The 23,487-nt window shown below is 47.4% G+C and overlaps 1 protein-coding gene across 9 annotated transcripts in view; it reads right to left on the reverse strand.

Annotated features, from left to right (window-relative positions):
• Positions 1 to 23,487, reverse strand: part of LOC119972279 (receptor-type tyrosine-protein phosphatase mu-like) — a 985,231-nt gene that overhangs the window by 752,065 nt on the left and 209,679 nt on the right. The gene's annotated exons all lie outside the window — the stretch shown is intronic.

Genomic DNA, 23,487 nt, shown 5'->3' on the forward strand with positions numbered 1-23,487 from the left:
AAGCAAACCAGTGATCCTCATCTTCCTCACTTCCAAAAGAGCCAACAACAAAAAAGCTCACATCATGGACAGCTTCTTGCATACTGTCCAGCGCCGGGACCAGCATTTTCCAAACTTTTTTGCCCGGGATCCATTTCTGCCAACCGGTCGACCTTCACGATCCCATGCCACCCAAACTTCGCGACTAACACCGCCTGCTTGGTCCCCATGCAGGGATGATATCACTAATGCAATTGGTTTAGCAAAGCCTCCATTGGCAAGGCCTCATTTCTGCTAAGGACTTCAGCTGATAATTTAAGTTCTCACTGCATCCGTTGTCCTCGAACTGACTTCAAATGCCTTTGAAGTTTTCAGGGTTTTAATCTTTCATTTGTCAGTACCTCCCAGCATGTAACATACATGAGCTCTGCGTCCTGATTTATGTGGCGCAATTAATAAACCCATACCTCAAGAAATCATCTTTACATACTGCTTTATTCCTGATTTCAGCTTTTTCTTAATGAGTTGTTCACCAGAGGCCCTGGAGCTCGCACCAGCACGGCTGGCAGCTACAAAATGGAGGGCTCTCTCTCGCGCCCAGAGAACATGACTTCAGTGACCTACTCTCTGCCACAGCTTCTGGAGAGAGGACTCCTTCGATTTTTAAGAAGAATCTGCTCCTGGGTCAGCGCGCTGACGTCAGGAGGAGGTGGTTTGCCTCGCTGGGCTCCAGACCTGCAGGCTGCTGAGGGGGCTGCCCAAGATGGCCGGCATTCTGAAAGCAGGTCACGGTCGGAATTTTTATAAGCTGGTCGTGCCCATATTCCACTTATTCTCGCAATCAGGAATGCCGCGACCAATGGCCCCGCGACCCTGAGTTTTAAAATGATGGCCCTAGACTGTAACCCCGTACAGCTGCCAACTTGCTGATTAGTCAGCACATTTACAAACAAGGGCGCACGAGATGCCTAATGACTCAGAGGAATCCCCCCCCATCCCAAGTCAACGAAGCATGACCCACGTGGACCTTTCTGAATCACCTCAGGACTGGTCCTGATCACTGTGAAACGTTTAGACAGAAGTGAGAAATGTACCAAATGAATCATTGTGACTGTGACTGTGAGAAGGCTGTCTGAATGATGAAACACCTACCAGAACTGTGGTGATATGCATGCACACATTAATGTATATAGTTGTCTATTAATGCATAGTTACCGGTACAACCTCCGGCCAGCTGAGATCTATTACATGACTCGAGACACCTGCCAGTTGGTAGTAAGACGTACAAGAGGATAGTTGCACTGAGAGTAGCTCCAGGAGAGTTCCCAGAATTCATTTAGTAGCCATTGTCTGTATTATAGTCTGTTAGTTATCTTTCTAGTTAAACAACGGGATGTTCTGTGTGCATCATTAACACCATCAGAACACAGAACACGACAGGAACGCCTTCCACTACCACAGCCACGCAGTCCTGAAGATCCGAGGCTGTAACTACATGCCGTTTACGCCGACACGATCTTACGGTCGCACTAACGCCGCACCCTCGCTGCAGATTTCCCGGTGACGACGGGTGTGTTCAACGGGAAAGCCCGCTATTAACAGCGGGATCAGAATACCCCACCGCTGGCCAATGCTGGGCCATCCCCCACGCTGCGAAACATGTGATGGGCTGCATGAAAGCTCCCACCCTGAATGTCTTGAACTCGCAGTTCAGAGCCGATGTAGAACAGTGACAAAGAAAAGCAGAGCAACACGAGGATAAGAAGAAATGGTGAGGATATTTTATTTTATTTCATTTTGCTAAATTTAGAGTACCCAATTTTTCTTTTCCCAAATAAGGGGCAATTTTAGCGTGGCCACCCACCTAACCTGCACATCTTTGGGTTGTGGGGGTGAGACCCACGCAGACACGGGGAGAAGTGCAAACTCCACATGGACAGTGATCCGGGGCCAGGATAGAACCAGGGTCCCCGGCACCGTTAGAGGATATTTTTAGTGGCCTGAGGATCTCTAGGTCAGGAAGAGGGAGCAAAGGTAATCAACCAGCACTCTCACTCCAATTGCCACCGACTATTTCATCAGAAACGATGGAAGATTACCGACCTGAAATATTAACTCTGTTTTCCTCTCTCTACAGATGCCACCTGATCCGTCATGTATTTGCGGCACTTACTTTTTTTATTATATGTGTCACCTTTCCACTATCCCACAAAGGCAATCCTTAATTCACAGGCCTAATGTTCTGACTCCTTCGGGAAATCAATCAACAGGACTGCCTCTGTGAATGGGCTCGTAGTTGTCCCAAATCTCACCATATTTTTCAACTTCACGGGTTTCAAGGCTGTACTGAGATGTATACAGATACATTTTTTAATCTACAACGTGTTTCATGGGTTTACAATTCCCAAGTTTATTGCACAAGTTCAGGCGCGCTCAGTTACTGAGAGATGTTGCGCTTGCACATGTTCAAATCTGAAAGAGGAGCCTTGATCAGGGATTTGCGAAGATTGCTTGCTGCTTTCATTTAACAAGCACGTGAACACTTGGCTCTATGTGTAATCAGTTCAAGGACTGAGTCAAATGCTAAACAATTGATATGATTCAAATTATTAGGCTAGTGGTGGGAAAAGCTAAAATATGAGAAGTAGCAGGCAAGAGTTGAGTCTATGAGCAGCAATAACCCATCTGTGGGAGGTTAATTACTTTGAACAGTCAAAGTCTTCTCATTGTAACGTTAATATATTCCACCACAGTCAAATGCCTTCTATTAATGTCATCAAAGGCTGTGCCTTTTTCAATATTGCAGGCGACCTGGAAGAAAAGGTATTTTAATACAGCGCTTGGAATTTTCAGAGGGAATATGAGTGTTTTCTTGCAATGGTGCTAATTATTTCTTGCAAGGGGAATAGAATATAAAAATTAGGAAGTTTTACTGCAGCTGTACAGAGCCTTAGTCAGTCTATGGGTTTAAGACTTGCATGCCCCCACCAGCAGGTTTGATGGAGGGGGGGGTTGGAGAGTGCGGGGGGGGGGGGGGGGGGGGGGGGGGGGGATAATATGGCAGGAGGCCCAGGAATCGGTTTTATGCCGGTTTGAATTTCCTGCCAGATCTTCCGTTGCTGCCCAATGTTTGAGGTACTAAAACCCGTGGCGGGTTGGAAAACCTACCAGAGGTCAATGGTAAATTAATTTGCAGTCCCCTAATGGGATACAGATGAACGCCTACTTCCCTTTGATGTGGTCAATGTTTGCAAACATTGGGGTTTCATCATGCCACTGAGGCGTGAAAGGATATGAATGGGTCCGAGCTGCAGATGGTTTTTATGAGCTGTCAATCACAGACCACAACTCCAAAGCCATGAATGGATTGCAGACAGTGAATCTGTGGGAGCTAGGCGCAGGCACAGATGCTCTCCTTCAAGGATTGGGCATGTGGAGCTGCAGGATAAGTGTCACATCTATAATGCTTCTCTCCAGCTTCCAGGTAGGGGTCCCTTTTCTGGGGGGTGCGGTCTGGGGAGGGGGTGGGTATCTGCGTGTGTAGGGGGACTCTGTGGAGGGGGATGCTTTAGGCAGGGGGGGGACTCTGTGGGGGGCCCCCCGATTACAGAGGTCCCTGCGGGGGGGGGGGGGGGGGGGGGGGACGGGACATCCTATTACATGGGATTCTGCGAGGCGGGGGGTCGGTCACCCCCGTACTTGGGGTAGGGGGAGTACCCAGGCAATCCGGGGGGCTGCTGTACACTGTGGGGGGGGGGGGGGGGGGGGGGGGGGGGGCGACCACAAGGTCTCTGCTATCGGGCCGCCCCCTCAAGATGGCAGCCTGATAGTGAGATTGCCTGGGAATCTCGTATGACAGACCATGCATATATTTGCATGCCATGGTACACTGACTTGCATCCTGCTTTATGGCCGCAAGGATATCGTAAAACTGGTGCAATTCAGCTCCGGCGGGAGAACATAGTCTCGCAAACAGAGAATCCCATTTTTGTTTTGGCACCTGCTTCCCCTGATCACCCAAAGTTCCTGCTGAGGTACCTCACCCAAATGTACAGGCTGGAAACAGAGCATCAGCAAAGAAATCATTACTGTGGTCCACAGGTCACTGAAAGGAGCAACACAGGTGGAGAAGGTAGTCAAGAAGGCATATGGCATGTTTGCCTTCATTGGCCGGGGCGTTGAGTATAAGAATTGGCAAGTCATGTTGCAGCTGTATGGAACTTTAGTTAGGCCACACTTGGAGTAGAGTGTTCAATTCTGGTCGCCACACTACCAGAAGGATATGGAGGTTTTACAGAGGGTTCAGAAGAGATTTACCAGGATGTTGCCTGGTATGGAGGGCATTAGCTATGAGGAGAGGTTGAATAAACTTGGTTTGTTCTCACTTGAATGAAGGAGGTTGAGGGGCGACCTGATAGAGGTCTACAAAATTATGAGGGGCATAGACAGAGTGGATAGTCAGAGACTTTTTCCCAGGGTAGAGGGGTCAATTACTACGGGGTATAGTTTTAAGGTGCGAGGGGCAAGGTTTAGAGGAGATGCACGAGGCAAGTTTTTTTACACAGAGGGTAGTGGGTGCCTGGAACTCGCTGCCAGAGAGGGTGGTGGAAGCAGGGACGATCGTGACGTTTAAGGGGCATCTTGACAAATACATGAATAGGATGGGAATAGAGGGATACTGACCCCGGAAGTGTAGATGATTTTAGTTTTGACGGGCAGCATGGTCAGCATAGGCTTGAAGGGCCGATGGGTCTGTTCCTGTGCTGTACTTTTCTTTGTTCTTTTTACCTATCCTCATCCAGTAGGACCACAATGACACTTGGCAGCTTCATTAGATACAGTAATTCTGGGTCATCGTTTCCCCAATAAAGGAGTCCGTTATAGTACCTCAAACATTGGCACAATACCAAGGCTCAGGAATTGAACCCGCAATCATTAGACCTGTACGGCTCTGGATGAGCTGAGTGAGGGCAGGCAGCAGAAAGAATCTTTACTGTGGCAATAAGCTAATGTGGTCTGACCAGGCATTTGAAACAGACAGACTATGGCTGAATCTCAAAGTGTGGCAGTAAGGTGAGAATTGGTCCAAAGTAATTCAGTCTGGTGCAGTACAGGAGTTTGGAGGAGAATGATAACAGAACAGCAGCAAGGCTGGTGATGCACACAAACAGTTAGAATGTTTCTGAACATATGGAAAATCAGGTGGCATGCATATCCATGCATTGCCCAAGAATTGTGTTTTCCAACCATAATAATGCTCAAAGTCCCAGGTCCGCAGCATGGGAGAAAACATTCCTGGAAGACACATTCCAGAAGGTGGGCATCGTGTGAGAAGAAATAAATTGTGAAACAGAAGACAGGAAGGAGACAGCCATCACCCCCCCCCCCCCCCACCCCCCCGTATCTCCCCCCCCCCCCCCCCACACACAATCACCCCGACAATGGGGGCAAGAGGGGGGGAGGCCTAGGAGGAAGGAGCAACAATAATAATAATCTTTATTGTCACAGGTAGGCTTACATTAACGTTGCAATGAAGTTGCTGTCAAAAGCCCCTAGTTGCCACATCCCGGTGCCTGTTCGGGTACACGGAGAGAGAATTCAGAATGTCCTAATTACCCAACAGCATGTCTTTTGGGACTTGTGGGAGGAAACCCACACAGACACGGGGAGAACGTGCAGACTCACATGGGGAGAACGTGCAGACTCCGCACAGACAGTTACCCAACCTGGAACCCTGGAGCTGTGAAGCAACAGTGCTTCCCACTGTGCTACCGCGCTGCCCCAAGAGGGACTGGTATATCTGGGCTTGCTGAATACAGACCTGGAATTCCTCAAGGATATGCGATCCAATCATTTTGCCAGGACACTAGGAAGCTTTTGTGACAACAATCACATCTATTTGACACCTTTAGTGGACTGAAATGTCCCGAGGTGCTGCACTGGAGCATTGGAACTGTAGCACAGTGGTTAATACTTGCTTCACAGCACCAGGGTCCCAGGTTCGATTCCCAGCTTGGCTGACTGTCTGTGTGGAGTCTGCACATTCTCCCCGTGTCTGTGTGGGCTTCCTCCGGGTGCTCTGGTTTCCTCACACACGTCCTGAAAGATGTGCAGGTTAGGTGGATTGGACATTCGGAATTCTCCCTCTGTGTATCTGAACAGGAGTCAGAGTAGGGCACTGGAGGATTTTCACAGTAACCGCATTGCAGTGTAAACCTACTTATGGCACTAATAAAGATTATTATTGTTATTATAAACAAGGAGAGATGGAAGCAGTGAATTCTGGAAAGTAGAGCCCAGGCAGCGGAAGGCACATATTTGCTTAAGAATGAGCTGTGGGATGAGTGAGTGAGAAGCATTTCCCAAAAATATAATGCGACTTCTGGGGGTCACCTTCACCACCTCAAATAAACATCGCAGTCACAAATAAGTGACAGGTTCTGCCATCGACAGCGAGGCCTCTAGTCCAGTTTCTGACGCAAGCTCCGAGCTAGCAAACCTCACAAAGCCAACCCGATAGACTTTAAAGAGGGTGAAATGCATAAAATAAATCTCAAGCTTTTATTTTTTACATTAAAATCCTGTTCATTTCCTTTGAGATAGCTTCTGGAGGTGCTACACTCAACATGCTGGCTTTCATTTTATTAACAGGTCGAATCTAATGTCCCAGCTACAATGCAAGCTTTTCTAAGGCTCGTATTTGTACTCAAAGGCCTGTCTTGATCCATTTATACAACCGCTGTTCATTTTCAAGCACTTAAGTCATTCTCTCTGTCATCTTTTATCTTTTTTGTGCCTCTTCCAATAGTTCTCTTTTTTCCTGAAGACACTAACAATTGCGGGCTCCAATTATGTTGGTGCTGGTAATCCTCTGGGACTTCAGACAAGTGGCCATTATTTATATGGCAGTTTTGGACATTGTATTGTTGGATGGCTATTTAACCATGGAAGCAACAGAGCCAGACAGAATCCCGATTTTATCTGGCTTCCAGACAGAAGGGGAATAATTTTCATTATTGCCATTTGGGCAGGGATACTGGCTCAGTAAATGAAATGATGAAGAAAGTCATGCCACTCATGATAGAACCCACAAATAAACATTCCCATCACACAAGGGGAGATCCATCCTGACTTACTACCCAAACCATGATGGAGAAATGTATCCCCAAATACTTCCCCAAATGGGCATTTCTTCTGCCTTGACTAACAATGCGATTGACAATGAGGTGACTGTTTGATAAAATCAGCTCGTGTAAAAGGGGCAGGGATTGATCTGAGGACCTTTCCTGATCTGTAGGGTTCAGTTCCTGCCAGTCTGTATGTCCTCTGAGACATTACAAGTTGCTCAATAGTCTAATCCTTGAAACCAGCTTGAAGCTATTGTTCAGGCCCCATTTTTATACCTTGCATTGTAAGTCATTTGTTCCATTCAGCTATGCAAATTCCTAACCTCCACTGTTGAAAGCAACCATCCCAACTACTCCACACTTCCTGTTTGATTGCTAAAGGTGGAGCAATAAGCTAGCAGTGTTGGTTTGGGATCTTCCCGGACACTCAAGAGTATGCCCATCTTTGTGGATTAAATGGGAGCAACAAGTGATCACTCACTTGACGAGCCACCCAACCTCTACATCGACAGCAAATTATATTTATATCGCCCTTTTAATTCAGTAAAACATCCCAAGCACTTTCACAGCAACGATATGAAACAAGATGGCACCGAGCCTCATGAGCAGGTATTTGGTCAGATGACCAAAGATTGAGCAAGGTGTTAGGTTTTAAGACATGCTTTAAAGGAGGCACGTAAGGTAGAAAAAGAGAGGTTTATGGAGGAAATTTCAGAGTTTGGGGTCTGGGCAATGTTCAATCAATTATAATTGGGGTGAACAAAATTTCAGAACTGGAAGAGCATAGATATCTCAGAGGGTTAAGGGGTTGGAGGAAATTATAGGGATTGGGGAAGGGAAGATCATGGAAAGATTAGAATACGAGGATCAGGATTTTAAAGTCAAGGCATTTCTTGACCGGCAAGCCAATGTACGTCAATGAACACAGGCTGATAGGGGAATGGGACTTGCTGCAAGTTAATTTACAGTAGCAGGGTTTTGGGTGACTTCAAATCGATGAAGGGTAGAAATTTAGAGACAAGCCAGCAGTGCTTTGGAATAGTGGAGACCAGCGGCAACATGCAGTATGGATGAGAGTTTCAACAGCAGATGAACTGAAGCAAGAATATAGTGGGGCATAACTTTGAAGTAGACCTCATTACAAATATGTCCCTAAGACATGAAAAAAATCACAAACTATGTTAATCAAGTTTTATCCTTTTTTGGGGGCTTATTGAAAAATGAACGTTGCTGAACAAAAAGATGGCTGCCACAAGTCACTTGATTTCTGGAACTGTCTAAGGCATTATATGGATTGCACTGAAGACGTGTCCTGACGTGTTGCACATGGTATCTTACAACTGGGACTGTCAAGGCCCATTTAAAAAAGGAATTATTGAAAGAAAATATACCTCATTTGCATCTTAATATGTTTACCCCTCTTGTGAGGTTCAAGGGTCTGTCAAGGTAATAGCTACCTGAAACAGGGTCACCAATATGGATAATGACTTTTTTAAGAGGCTGATGACTGGGATAGTATAAACCACCAATCAAAAGCCATATCTAGAAACCAGCTAAGCCCTTCATGAAAGCATTGTTGAAAAAGGAGTTCACATAACTCGAGTAACCATTCTGAAATCTCTATATATACACAGTTGAGCACCCAGAATCAGGGCAGTCTGCTGATTTAACGCCAACCTGCAAACACCCAACAGTAGCCTATTTATGTGGGAGACACTGGCTAGCATCTGCCAAGCAGGCCAAGGGTGGAATTTTCTGCTCCCCCCACCCCCCACCGCAGTGTGCTTGGCAGTAGTGGAGGCCGCCCACCATTGACCAGTGGCAGGATATTTCGGCCCCACCACTGTCAATATGGTTGTCCATTGTTTGCACAATCTGCCACTAGGGTGCCGTCAGCTGGACTGCAAGATCGCACCGGCAGGAGCGGTCAGAAAATACCTCCCCAGGTCTTTGAATATCAACCTCATCTCACTGCATCGCCATCATCATTAAAGGAATTCTGCACTTCTACCGTCATAGAATCATAGAATTTACAGTGCAGAAGGAGGCCATTTGGCCCATCGAGTCTGCACCGTCTTTTTGGAAAGGGCACCCTAATTAAGCCCACACCTCCACCCTATCCCCATAACCCACTAACCCCACCTAACCTTTTTTGGACACTGATGGCAATTTGGCATGGCTAATCCACCTAACCTGCACATCTTCTGAATGTGGGAGGAAACTGGAGCACCCTGCGGAAACTCACGCAGATACGGGGAGAACGTGCAGACTCCGCACAGCCTGACCCAAGCCAGGAATTGAACCTGGGATCCTGGATCTGTGAAGCAACTGTGCTAACATCTGTGCTATCGTGCCGCCCGGAACCAACCTGAACTGGAACTTCCTCTGGATTTGGAGAAATGAACTGATATCCATTTCTGTGATCATTTTTACTGGTAATTTATTCATAATTGTAAACCCTCTCTTGCCTATTCCCTTACTGTATACATGTATGTATGTGTTTGTGTGTGAAGTTGCAATCAGTCCCCTGGGTTTGAATGTGTGAATAAACTAAACTTTTGATTTAATTATAAGAGAGTTTGCTGTGAGTCACCTTCGACAACCATATCCAGACACACGGAACAGCTATGGGGACCAAATTCACACCTTGATATGCCAACATCTTCATGTACAAGTTTGAACAAGACCTCCTCACCGCACAAGACCTTCGACCGACGTTATATACCAGATGCATCAATGATATTTTTTTCCTTTCGACCAACGGCGAAGAATCACTGAAACGACTATATGATGACATCAATAAGTTCCATCCCACCATCAGACTCACCTTGGACTACTCTCCAAAATCGGTTCCATTCTTGAACACATGCATCTCCATCAAGGATGGTCACCTCAGCACTTCGCTTCACTGCAAGCCCACAGATAACCTCACGATGCTTCACTTCTCCAGCTTCCACCCTAAATAAATTAAAGAAGCCATCCGCTATGGACAAGCCTTCCATAAACACAGGATCTGCTCAAACGAGGAGGAAATAACGGACATCTACAGACGCTGAAAGATGCCCTCGTAAGAATGGGATATGACGGTCGACTCATCAATCGACAGTTCCAACGTGCCATAGCAAAACATGGCACCAACCTCCTCAGAAAGTAAATATGGGACGCAACCGACACAGTACCCTTCATCGTCCAGTACTTCCCCGGAGCGGGGAAACTACGACATCTTCTTTGGAGCTTTCAACACGTTATCGATGAAGACGAACATCTTGCCAAGGCCATCCCCAAACCCCCACGACTTGCCTTCAAACAACCACGTAACCTCAAACAGACCATTGTTTGCAGCAAACTATCCAGCCTTCAGGAGAACAGCAACCACAATACCACACAACTCTGCCATGGAAACTTCTGATGTGGAGATGACGGCGTTGGACTGGGGTGAGCACAGTAAGAAGTCTTACAACACCAGGTTAAAGTCCAACAGGTTTGTTTCAAACACGAGCTTTTGGAGCACTGCTCCTTCCTCAGGTGAATGGAGAGGTATGTTCCAGAAACATTTATATAGACAAAGTCAGAGATGCCAGACAATCGCACTACGTTTAACTACATTTAACCCCCCACCATCTGGCCTGGGCTTGCAAAATCCTACCAACTGTCCTGGCTTGAGACAATTCACACCTCTTTAACCTGTGATTATCCCTCTCTCACTTCACTATCTGGACCTGTAAAGACTTAATTACTTGCAAAGATTCTCATTCAAAGTATCATCTTGCATCATTGACTTTGTTTATGTATGTGATTGTGGAACCCACCTCTTCATTCACCTGATGAAGGAGCTGCGCTCTGAAAGCTCGTGATTCCAAATAAACCTGTTGGATTTTAATCTAGTGTTGTAAGACTTCTTACTGTGCCCACCCCAGTCCAACACCGACATCTCCACATCACTTTTAAACTTGACCAAAAAACAAAGAGTTTGTGGAAAAAGTGCCACAGCCTATTTTTAAAACAAAAAACTTCTGCTTATGGACAGATGGCAAGAGAATGGGGGAGATCAGTTTTGCTCCTCCTGTCCACAACAATTATATATTCGGAGGAAAATTTCCATTCATTCTTAGTCACTGTGACCTTAACTAAACACAGTCCCATTAGAATCGAGGACCAAAGGAACAAAAGAGCAGCGATGGGCCAGTCAGCGCAGTGAACCTGCCTGCCATTCAATACGATCGATGCACTATTACCACAAAGACGAGAGTAGTGGAATAATCAAGGCTTTATTGAGCAAAGATGTTGTGCCTCCTGTAGCTGCTACCAGAATGGCTGCAGCACTGGCGAGCACACACATTTATACTCCGCCTACTGAGCGGAGCCAGCAGGCAGGGATTTACCAATGTGCCTCTAGTATACGTGTCTGACCGTAATACATATAATACTGCTAGTGGTGACTACCACAACGATCACAGCTAATCAGCACTTCAATGTTTTCCCCCCCCCACATTATCTCTAGATCCCTTTATGTCACTGGTATTTTAAAAACTATCAATAGCTGCTTTCAATATACTCAAAACCGAGCTTCCACAGCCCTCTGGAGTCGTGAATTCTAAAGATTCACAACCCACTGGGTAAAAAAGAATTCTCCCTAACTGGGGGAAACATCAGGCTGGATTCTCTGGTCCCTCCGCCGCGTTTTTCTCGGCAGCGCACCATTCGCTGATGGCGGGATTCTCTACTCCTGCCACTTGTCCATGGAATTTCCCTTTGTAGGCACCAAATGCCGCCAGGAAACCCGTTGGTCAGGACCCGTTGGGCTGCTGGTGGAAACAGGGAATCCCAACGGCCGGAGAATTCCAGCCACCATTCCTGCATCTACCCTCTCTATACCCTTAAAGCGTTTGTGGGTTTTAATGCAATCACCACTCATTCTTCAAAGCTCCAGAGAATACAGGCCCAGTTACCCCTATCCCTTTTCATAGGACAGTTCCGCCATCCCGGGAACAAGTCTGGAGAACCTTTGTTGCACCCCCTCTTTGGCAATAATATTATTTCCACTTCCTAAGAACTGTAAAATGCACCTGCATTTCATATTTCGGTGAATTATTGACGAGGTCACCCAGGTCCCTTTGTACAGCCACACTTTCTAATCTCTCACCATTGCGGACATACACTGCACATCTATTCCTTCTACCAAAGTGGATTACCTCACATTTTTCCACATTGTATTCTATTGTCCATGTTCTTGCCAACTCACGGTGTGGAATTTTGAACCCGCCTCCGCAGCAAACCTAAACGGCGACAGGCCCGCAAAATCCTGTGAGAGTCGAGGAATGATATTCTCACCAGCGAGAAAGGGCGGGAATCTCATTTAAGCACTTGTTGATATATTTAAATATTATTAACGGGTCTCCCCGCCACATACATTTCAGTGAGGCTCACAGCAACTTTATAAGAATGGGATTCAGTCGAAGGGATCCTGCCGGGGACACCAAGGTAAGTATAATTCCTGGGGGGAGAGGGATATCCCATGGCACAGATTGGCAGTGACAACCTGGCAGTGCCAACCTGTGTCAGGGTAGTGCCGGGGCGGGCCATCTGAGAAGCCCCATTGGGGGGGTTTCCCTTATGTGTGGTTGAAGAGCCGGGGAAGAGCCGATGCTTGTAAAGGGGCAGGGGACTTGCCTGAAGGGGAGGGGAGCACACTGAAGGGGAATGGGGTTTCTGCGAAGAGGGGAGAGTGCCCATGATGTTGCCACAGTGGTGAGGACGGAGGTAAGTGAGCCCCCGATATCTTTATGGTTGGTCCCGATGCTGGTTGGGTGGGGGGGGCGCTCCGTGGTCGTGGGGGAGTGGGTGGAGTTTAATTCCAGCGCCGATCGAGGCAGCCTATAAAAATGGTAGCCCAATCTCTGTGGAACGAGCATGGCTGGCCCTATCAGGCCCCGCTCTGCCAGAGTGACGGTGTTAACCACACCCCCAGATTGATTTTGCACGAAGTGCCAGGAAATCTGGTCTGAAAACTCGGCTGTATCTCTGGGGAGATGCACACTGGTTATTAGTGAGAACCTCACACTCTACAAATTATGGTAAAATTCCGTCCTCTACGACTGTCCAAACCCTCTTGAAGATGCTTTGCATCTTCCTCATCAAACGCATTCCAACCTAATTTGCATCATCCGCTAACTTGGAAATATTACATTTGGTCCCCATATCCAAATGAGTGATATATATTGTGAACAGCTGAGACCCAAGTACTATCCTTGCAGTACCCTACTCGTCACAGCCTGCCAAGGTGGGAATGCCCTTTTTATTCCTACTCTTTGTTTTCTACCTGGTGAACAATCTTCAATCCATGCCAGTATATTACCCTCTATCCCACATGCTCTCCTTTTTTGGACCAATCTCCTGTTTTAGCAAAAGCCTTTGGAAAATCCAAGAATACTACGTCCACCTTTTCATAAATTCTGTTCGTAACATCCTCAAAAGATTACAACAAGCTCATCAAACGTGATTTCCCATTGGGCTGATGTGTAACCAGGCAACAAGGCTCCTTATCATTCACTTCTGGAGCTCCTTAGAGTAACATTAACAATATAAAACTGAGAACAAATAATGAGCGAGTAGACAGTCATGTCATTCAAATGGTATGCTTTGCCTTGCTCCAGCTAAGGGAGCCTGCCCCTACTGGTGCATTGTTGGCAGCAACCCAACAAAAGCTTGTCCAATTGGCTATTGATTAGGTCTGAATAGATAAAGGAGTGAGTGCAATGGCAGCAATGAACAGCCAACCAAAATGTAATATCCCGCACGGGACTTTTAGAACAGTACAGCACAGAACAGGCCCTTCGGCCCTCGATGTTGCGCCGAGCAATGATCACCCTACTCAAACTCACGTATCCACCCTATACCCGTAACCCAACAACTCCCCCTTAACCTTACTTTTTAGAACACTACGGGCAATTTAGCATGGCCAATCCACCTAACCCGCACATTTTTGGACTGTGGGAGGAAACCGGAGCACCCGGAGGAAACCCACGCACACACGGGGAGGACGTGCAGACTCCGCACAGACAGTGACCCAGCCGGGAATCGAACCTGGGACCCTGGAGCTGTGAAGCATTGATGCTAACCACTATGCTACCGTGCTGCCCCTAATGGGGTGGGAATGATTGGTGGGAATGCCCCCACTTATGGGGTGGGAATGATTATCAGGGCCCGCTCAAGGTACCGGCAACTCGGGCAGTCGCCCGGGGCGCCATGTGCTAGGGGGCGCCATCAACGAGTGCGTGACCGGCGTCAGAGACCTGCCAACAGAGAGACCGGCCCGCCGATCGGTGAGTCCCGATCATATACCTGGTCACTCCGCCCCCCCCCCCCCCCCCGACCCCCGACCCGACCCGACCCCCCCCGACCCGACCCCACGACCCGACCCCCCACCCGACCCGACCCCCCCGACCCGACCCCGACCCCGACCCCCCCGACCCGACCCCCCCCGACCCACCCGACCCCCCCCCGACCGACCCGACCCCCACCCCGCCGACCCACTCCCCGACCCCCCCCCCCCCCCCGGCCCAACCCCCCGCCCGCGAACCCCCCCGACCCGACCCCCCCACGGCCCGAACCCCCCCCGACCCGACCCCCACCCCCGACCCCCCCCCCCCCCCCCCCCCCCCCCGACCCCCCTCCCCGACCCCCCCTCCCCGACCCCCCCTCCCCTACCCCCCCTCCCCGACCCCCCCGACCCGACCACCCCCTCCCCGACCCGACCCCCCCCCCCCCGACCCCCCCCCCCTGACCCGACCCCCCCCCCGAAGGGCGCCGAAGTTTAGCTTGCCCGGGGCGCCAGCAACCCTAGGGCCGGCGCTGATGAGTATCCTGTGGTTCTCATGGAGAACAAGCTGGGGCTTCCTCATCCAACGTATTCCAACCTAATTTGCATCATCCGCTAACTTGGAAATATTACATTTGGTCCCCATATCGTTTGATTCAGCGTTGCATAAAAAGGTCGGCCAGTAAGGCACCGACCAGGAAAATACCTGGTCGGGAAGTGTATATGACGTATTGTAAATAAATCAAAGTTCTTTATTTTTCTCAGTGTGGACTCTCCATGTCCTTTATTAAAGATAACCTCACCCAACACCCTCACAGACGTTCCAGCAATGATCAGGAGTGGAAAGTTTGGCCGGGAGAACCTGGGGTTTTTAGCCTCATTGGCCCAGACCACAACATGTACCCCAAACACAAAACCCCACTCTGCCGACATCCAACGCTTTTCTTTCTGCCAATGTTTGAAATACTCTTCGCGTAAAATATTTGGCTGAAAAAACATTCCACCGTCATGGAGGACAAATTACGGAAGACAGCAGTTTAATGAATGAGGGAAGGTTTTGTAAATGGTGGAAAGTTAACATAGATTACTCAATGGCAGAAATGTCATTGAGGCAGTCCTTTTTACAAATCTGGATAAGGTACAGGTCCCCGACTGAACAGCACGCTGACCAACATTTTAATTGATGAGATATGCACAATGACATAAAGAATGCCTCAGAAAATACTGAGGTCGAAGAAGCGTCGATGAGCAGAGTTTGGTTAAGTAAATGGTTTAACTCAGCATGGATAAGAGCCAATCTGATCAATTATTTAAACCACAATCCAATTAAATGGACTGGAATAACTAATTACTGTAAATAAATCTGTGTAAATGCTTTAAGGTGTTCAGATCTGCATTAATAATGTGAACAAAATGTTTCTTATCTGATATCTGCTGTCTCTCTCACTTTGTCCAGTGTTCTCTCTCTCGCTTTTATCAGTGTTGTTGTTGATATTGTTCCTTCGCTCACTCTTCCTAACCTGCAAACATTGTTTTCCTGTTCTCTGCAACCTCGTGCATTGAAAGCAAGACACAACGCACAGTTCACTCGTTATCTTTCCCTCAGGAATTTAGAACTGTGGGATCCCTTATACCCCTGAGCTGCTGTATCTGAGATCGCCTATAAGCTTTTAAGATCAATATTATTGTCTACCTCGTCTTCTCTCCTCTTTTCAATCTTCATGATTGCCGGTACTCTGGACCCTGCACATTAATTGCCTAGAATTTGTGCGGCGCAGTGGCACAGTGGTTAGCACTGAGTTCTTGAGGACTTGAGTTTGATCCCGGCCCCCAGTCACAGTCCGTGTGGAGTTTGCACGTTCCCCCCATGCCTGCGTGGGTTTCACCCCTACAATCCAAAGATGTTGGGCCACGCTAAATTGCCCCTTAATTGGAGAAATGTAAAACAAGATTGCCCAGAATTAGACAGTAACGTTTCTTTTTCTCCGAAATAGAGTGAAATAAGAGATGCGAATATAAAAACCTAAAACAGGAGAAGGAGAAGGCCATTTAGCTCTCTCATCCTGCTGCTCTGTTCAATACAAACACGTGAACATACAAATTAGGAGCAGGAGTAGGCCACTCGGCCCCTCGAGCCTGTTCCTCCATTCAATAAGGTCATGGCTGATGTAATTACAACTGCAACCCCACATTTCTGCCCCCTCTGATAACCTTTCACTCCCACCTTGTGAACCAAGAATTCCAATGGAATTGTGGCTGTTTTTCTACCTCAGCTTCACCATTCTGCACCATCCCAATATTCCTCAATTCCTTTAGTGTCCGAAAATATATTGATGTCTATCTAGTATGTACCCAGGACGGGATATTCCAGACCTGACATTTGGGGTCACCGTCATGGGCGGGACGGAAAGGATTTGCCCATCCCATCTGTGACTTATGCCCTTCAGTGTCAAGGCTGGAAAGGCCTGCTCTCAATGACTGACCATCCACAATTCTCTGGGGTAGAGACCTTTCATGCAGCCACAGTCGTCCCAGATTCCAACTAAAGATTTCACTTACGGTGCTCTTCCCCAACCGACCTTGACCTTTCAAATTTCCACTTCCACTTTAAACTCTCTCTGTATTTCACTTAACCTTTTTAGTCAGTGAGTTTTGAACAACATGCATTCAGGCCATTATTCATTTCGGTTTCTGTTCACCATTGATGTCATGAAATTAATAATCGTGACATTTTGTGATGAATTGAAGTAAATTATTGAGCAAATAACATCTCAGTAATTAACAGGGAAAGTCAATATCTCGAGTTACAATTTCCAGCTGGATTTAAGGAAGGGAAATCAAGTCAATGAAGTTGTAACAATCAGAAGCTAATGTTGTATTGCAAACGTCGAGGTAAAAGCTGGCTGGGGAAAGGTCAGGCTAAATGAAGTAGTTAAGCTGCTTTTCCATCTTCCTCTGAAAGAGTTTGTTCCTCTCGTTCCCGGTCTGTGAATCGTACTCGCCCAATGGCAACCCCCATATGGTGAGAGACCCCACCGCATCCTCCCCCCACCCCCTTGTCAGGGTCCTTTCAAAGACAAGTAAATGGTGGCTAAGGAAATGTGAGACAAAAGACTCTCCTGAAGGATACATGGCAAAAATCCTGAGTGACAAAGCTTGAAGGGCAATCTGGTTGAGTTGTTTGAACATTGAAAGGATTCAATAAGGCGACTAAGGAGAAACTATTTCCTCTGGTGGGGAAGTCCAAAAGGAGGGGCCATGATGTTATCATCAGAGCCACGCATTAACAAATGAAATCACGAAGCTCTTCTTTTCTAGTTCGGCCACACTTGGAATATAGTGCTCAATTCCGGTCGCCACACTACCAGAAGGATGTGGAAGCTTTGGAGAGGGTACAGAAAAGGTTCTCCAGGATGTTATGGAGAGAATTAGCTCCATGAGGAGAGGTTGGATAAACTTGATTTGTTCTCACTGGAATGACGGAGGTTGAGAGGCGGCCTGATAGATGTCTACAAAAATATGAGGGGCATGGACAAAGTGGATAGTCAAAAGCTTTTTCCCAGGGTGGAAGAGTCAATTACTGGGCGACATAGCTTTCAGACGCTAGGGGCAAAGTTTAGAGCAGATGTGCAAGTGAAGTTTTTTTTACACAGAGGGTAGCGGATGCCTGGAACTCGCTGCCAGAGGAGGTGGTGGAAGCAGGTACGATACTGACGCTTAAGGGGCATCTTGACAAATGCATGAATAGGATGGGAATAGAGGAATACGGACCCTGGAGGTATAGAAAGTTTTGGGTTAGATGGGCAGCATGGTTGGCGCATGCTTGGAGGGCCGAAGGGCCTGTTTCTGTGCTGTACCTTTCTTTGTTCTTTTCACAAGGGGTGGTGGCAATGTGGAAGACTTTCTTCCAAACGGGGGTGGGTGCTGTGATAATTGAAGCTCCTGTGAATTTTTCCTCAGGCCACAGGTATCAAGGGGTGTGGAGGATGGACAGGAAAATGGGTTTGGGGTGGGATCCAGATCTAATCGAGTACATGGTCTAATTGAATAGCGGAGTATGCCAGTCTGGCGCATTCTCTGCATCTGTTATTGTTTTTGCTTTGCAGTTGCTAAGGGATCTTTTGATTATTTCCAGCTTTTTTCTGTCTTTATTTCAAGTTTGCAGTAGGGGCTGTCACTGGGGGCAGGACAGCCACACATCAAGAAGAAGTGTCATGGAACGCTTTTCAGGGGAACACAATAGCACCTTTTGTTGGTTAGCGTCTGCGCTGAGAGTATTGGTGTTTATCAATGATAGCAGCGCTCAAGGCGACTGATTGTATAAACGAGCAATTAAATATTAAACTAACTTGTTTCAATAAACAGTTCAAAGATTGGCGTTTACCAAGATGAGCCAGACATATTTAAGTCTGGGTTGCGTGCCTTGAATTTAAATCTTGACAATTAACAATTGGGATGCTCGAAAATAAGCAGATTCAGTCATACCTGTCACAAGGAGAGTTGGATAAATACATGGTGGTGAAAGTTTTACAGGCGTATAGGGAAAGATGCAGGGGAGTGAGACTAATTGGGTAGCTCTTTCTAAGGAACTGGCACAAGTATGAGGGGCTGAATGGCCTCCTTCTCGGCTGTGTCATCCCCTGTATGAGGACCCACGGGGGACGACCCATTTGATCTCCCCGTGGGGTTTATGGAATACGAGTTCCCCTGCTAATGGCAGAGGCTCATTAAAAGCCAGCCTGGATTCGGACCAGTATGATCAGTAGTCCCAGTTGGGGCCTTTGTGCTGTATGCTGTGTTGCAGCCTTTTCTTTTGGCTGAAAATAAATTGCCATTTGGATTTGCCTTCTCAGGTCTCCTGATCGTTTACACCCTGATTCAATGATGCCCCTTTCATTCCATATATATCTTTACTGCCTGGCTGTCACAGGATCCCAACAATGCTGCAGGGCAAAACAGCCAGCAACTTCACATGGGTAAGATTTGCCTACGTAAACAAGATCGCAAACGAGGTTGGAAACCCCATTTTGCAGCAACAGTAAGTGGCGGCATGGGGTCAATTAATAAAACGAGTCACTCCTCCGTAAAGCAAGCTGCCCAGAGAAAGTTTGTGTAAACCATGAATAATGAAAGCACAGTTGACTTGAAGGAACAGACTGCCCACGTAGAAAATCAGGAACCCCACAGCCCCTGCCACAAGTGTCTTCCAGAATGGTTTCATAGTGGCTGTGCTTTCTGTGCCGCCTCTTTTTCCTCAGAACCCTGAAGAATCCCACACTTATTTGAGGGGAGCTAGCCCTCCAATGCTAGTTGATGGGATATTTTCCCAGCTCAGTACCAAAGGCATTTGCCGGCACACCACACCCGGACCAGCAGTCAAAGACACGCGGAGAGCAGCCAAGAATTGCAACTTTAACTTTCCAAATATTGACTGGAAACGTTATAGTTCAAGTACTTTAGACGGGTCCGTTTTTGTCCAATGTGTGCAGGAGGGTTAACTGACACAGTATGTAGATAGGCCAACGAGAGGCGAGGCCATATTGGATTTGGTACTGGGTAATGAACCAGGACAGGTGTTAGATTTGGAGGTAGGTGAGCACTTTGGTGATAGTGACCACAATTCGATTACGTTTACTTTAGCGATGGAAAGGGATAGGTATATATCGCAGGGCAAGAGTTATGTCTGGGGGAAAGGCAATTATGATGCGGTGAGGCAAGACTTAGGATGCATCGGATGGGGAAGGAAACTGCAGGGGATGGGCTCAATGGAAATGTGGAGCATGTTCAAGGAACAGCTACTGCGTGTCCTTGATAAGTATGTACCTGTCAGGCAGGGAGGAAGTGGTTGAGCGAGGGAACCGTGGTTTACTAAAGTAGTTGACTCACTTGTCAAGAGGAAGAAGGAGGCTTATGTAAAGATGAGACGTGAAGGTTCACTTAGGGCTCTCGAGAGGTACAAGTTAGGCTACGGAGGACCTAAAGAGAGAGCCAAGAAGAGCCAGGAGGGGACATGAGAAGTCTTTGGCAGGTAGGATCAAGGATAACCCTAAAGCTTTCTATAAGATATGTCAGGAATAAAAGAATGACCAGGGTAAGAGTAGGGCCAGTCAAGGACAGTAGTGGGAAGTTGTGCGTGGAGTCCGAGGAGATAGGAGAGGTGCTAAATGAATATTTTTCGTCAGTATTCACACAGGAAAAAGACAATGTTATCGAGGAGAATACTGTGATATAGGCTACTAGACTAGAAGGGCTTGAGGTTCATAAGGAGGAGGTGTTAGCAATTCTGGAAAGAGTGAAAATAGATAAGTCCCCTGAGCTGGATGAGATTCTGGGAAGCTAGGGAGGAGATTTCTGAGCCTTTGGATTTGATCTTTAAGTCATCTTTGTCTACAGGAATAGTGCCAGAAGACTGGAGGATAGCAAACGTTGTCCCCTTGTTCAAGAACGGGAGTAGAGACAACGCCGGTAACTATAGACCAGTGAGCCTTACTTCTGTTGTGGGCAAAGTCTTGGAAAGGTTTATAAGAGATAGGGGCGGGATTCTCCTCTATCCGTCGCGGCAGGGGGTCCCGGCGGGGACAAACGTTGACGTGAACCACTTCGACGTCGGGCCTCCCCAAAGGTGCGGAGAATCCGCCGGCTGGCCGCGAACGTCCTTTGGTGCCCCGCCAGCCGGGGCCGAAAGGCCTTTGCCGGCCGGCGAAAGTCCGCGCATGCGCCGGTTGCGTCAGCAGCTGCTGACGTCATACCAGCGCAATGCACAGGGGGGGGGTCTCTCTTCCACCCCGCCATGGTGAAGGGCCATGGTGGGGCGGAAGAAAAAAGAGTGCCCCCACGGCACAGGCCCACCCACCGATCGGTGGGCCCCGATCGCGGCCAGGCCACCGTGGGGGCACCCTCAACACTGCTGTGTCCTCTGGAGAAAGGAATGGGGTATGAAAGTAGCAAAATTATCAGCAAGAAATCTACCAAAGTAAAGACTAGGGATCATTCTCATTTTAAAATATTCATTGCAATTGCAATGCATTTATCAAAATCTGTAAAAGATTTGTTGCATATTCATAAATCCAACTTTATAACAACTTGGTTTATATTCCTATGATTCCAGCTCTCTCACCCTGTTCACAGTTCCTTCATTGTTCAATATTGAAATAGAAAAACAATGGTTGAGAGCTACATGATCTTCACGCAGGAGAACGTTTGTATGCAATCAAAATGAAGATACATGTGCCCAGACTCTGATACAGTATGAGGACATATTGTTACGATCCCAGCTGACATCGGGTGTGATCTATCAGCCGCGTCCCACCACAACTGGGGGTGGGACATGGCAGGTAGATCCTGGGGGGAGGCCTCCCCCGAGATTCCTGACAGCCATTACGCTTCACGAGATCTAACCAGATCTCACGGGACCATACGATCTGGGACTGACCCAGCTGGGCGCTGTTCAGTCCTGGTCCCCACAGCCTATACTCACTGGAGTTTAGAAGACTGAGGGGCAATCTCATTGAAACATGTACAATTCTAGAGGGTTTGGCAGGATAGACAGTGAGAGATTGTTTCCCCAGCAGCAGAGTCTAGTGTTTGGGGGCAGAGTCTCAGAGCAAGGGGCTGGTCATTTAAGACTCAGGTGAGGAGGGATTTCTTCACTCAGAGGGTTGTGAATCTTTGGAATTGTCCAGATCAAAGGGTTGTGGAAGCTCAGTCATCGAGTATGTTCAAGGCTGAGATCAATAGATTTTTTGACTCATGGGGAATCAACAGATATTGGGTTAGTCTGGGAAAGTGGGTTAAAGTCAAAGATCAGCCATGATCTTATTAAATAGTGGAGTGGGTGGAAAGGCGGTATGGCCTACACTGCTCCTATTTCTCAGTTCTTAAATTATTCCTCTGATTTTGTTTATTTACACACTCTGAGTGGTCTAGAATTCATTCCTGTTCTCGGGCCGATAAAAGACTGGAGCATCTGCTGCTACAAAACCACAATGACGCATGTGGAAAATTCTTCACCTCCAATTGTTTAAGAGTCACACTAGCCAGTAGTGGCCTGTATGGACAGGCTATGCCCTCATTCAGAGCAGAGTGCAGCAGAAAGCACCGTCACTACAGCCATCTTTCTTTAGTGTCAACCATGCAGCACCTTCCGCAGTATACGCATTCACCTGCACTGCTATTAGCCTCGTTTACATGACTGTATGACGAGCTGATTGAGGGCTATCAGTGGTACTGTGGGCTACGCAAAACACTGCCAAGGTTCAGGACACATGGCTAAATACAATAACAAGATGACTTGTGCCTGGAAAACGCCTCGTGCTATCTTGTTATTTGTTGGGATTGATACTGGGTGATCCAAGGCAGGCATTATGTTTTATAATAATGCGACTGGGACTCATTACAACTTTATCCAAATGGGTGCTCAATGTTACCTCGGGCTGGATTTTGTGGCCGCAAATCGGGCGGCCTGCACCTCTCGGGTTTATATAAAAATATGGCATGGTGATGCTGGCTCGGCATTCCAACATCAAATCGCCAGTCACTGAAATTATGGAAAGCGAGCGGGCATGGAAATCAGAAGACCGGCTGCCATTTTGAAATAACAAATGAACATGCTTTTGATGATGTTAAAGAGTCACCTGTGTGCAATTTCAGCTGGTGGTGGTACGCTGCTGGCGAGAAAACTGAATCGCAGTGAATGGAGAATTCCACCCATTGTTGTGGATACAGAACCATGGGCACCATCTACCTCTCATCACCTCGTCCAGCAAAGCGCTCTTCTGACACAAGCCCAGAATGTCGGACTAGGTCCATTATTTGACCACAAAGCTGTCCCTGCCAAACTGAATCGCCAGCAATGGCAAGATTAGCCTCTTGGAGATTGTAGCGTGTCGTCACCGAAAGAAGAATCATTGAGATTTTTTTTTTTTAATCTGTGTTTTATTTAAATTTTTTTGAACACTTTTATTCCAAACTGAAATTAGGGCAGGTGCAGATTTCACTTTTTGGCATTAAAGCTCAGAATGGAGCTTATAAACACACACATGCGCTCAGATCAGCAAATCAGAT

This window comes from Scyliorhinus canicula, chromosome 10 (assembly GCF_902713615.1).
Source record: "Scyliorhinus canicula chromosome 10, sScyCan1.1, whole genome shotgun sequence".
In the NCBI taxonomy this organism is placed as follows: Eukaryota; Metazoa; Chordata; class Chondrichthyes; order Carcharhiniformes; family Scyliorhinidae; genus Scyliorhinus; species Scyliorhinus canicula.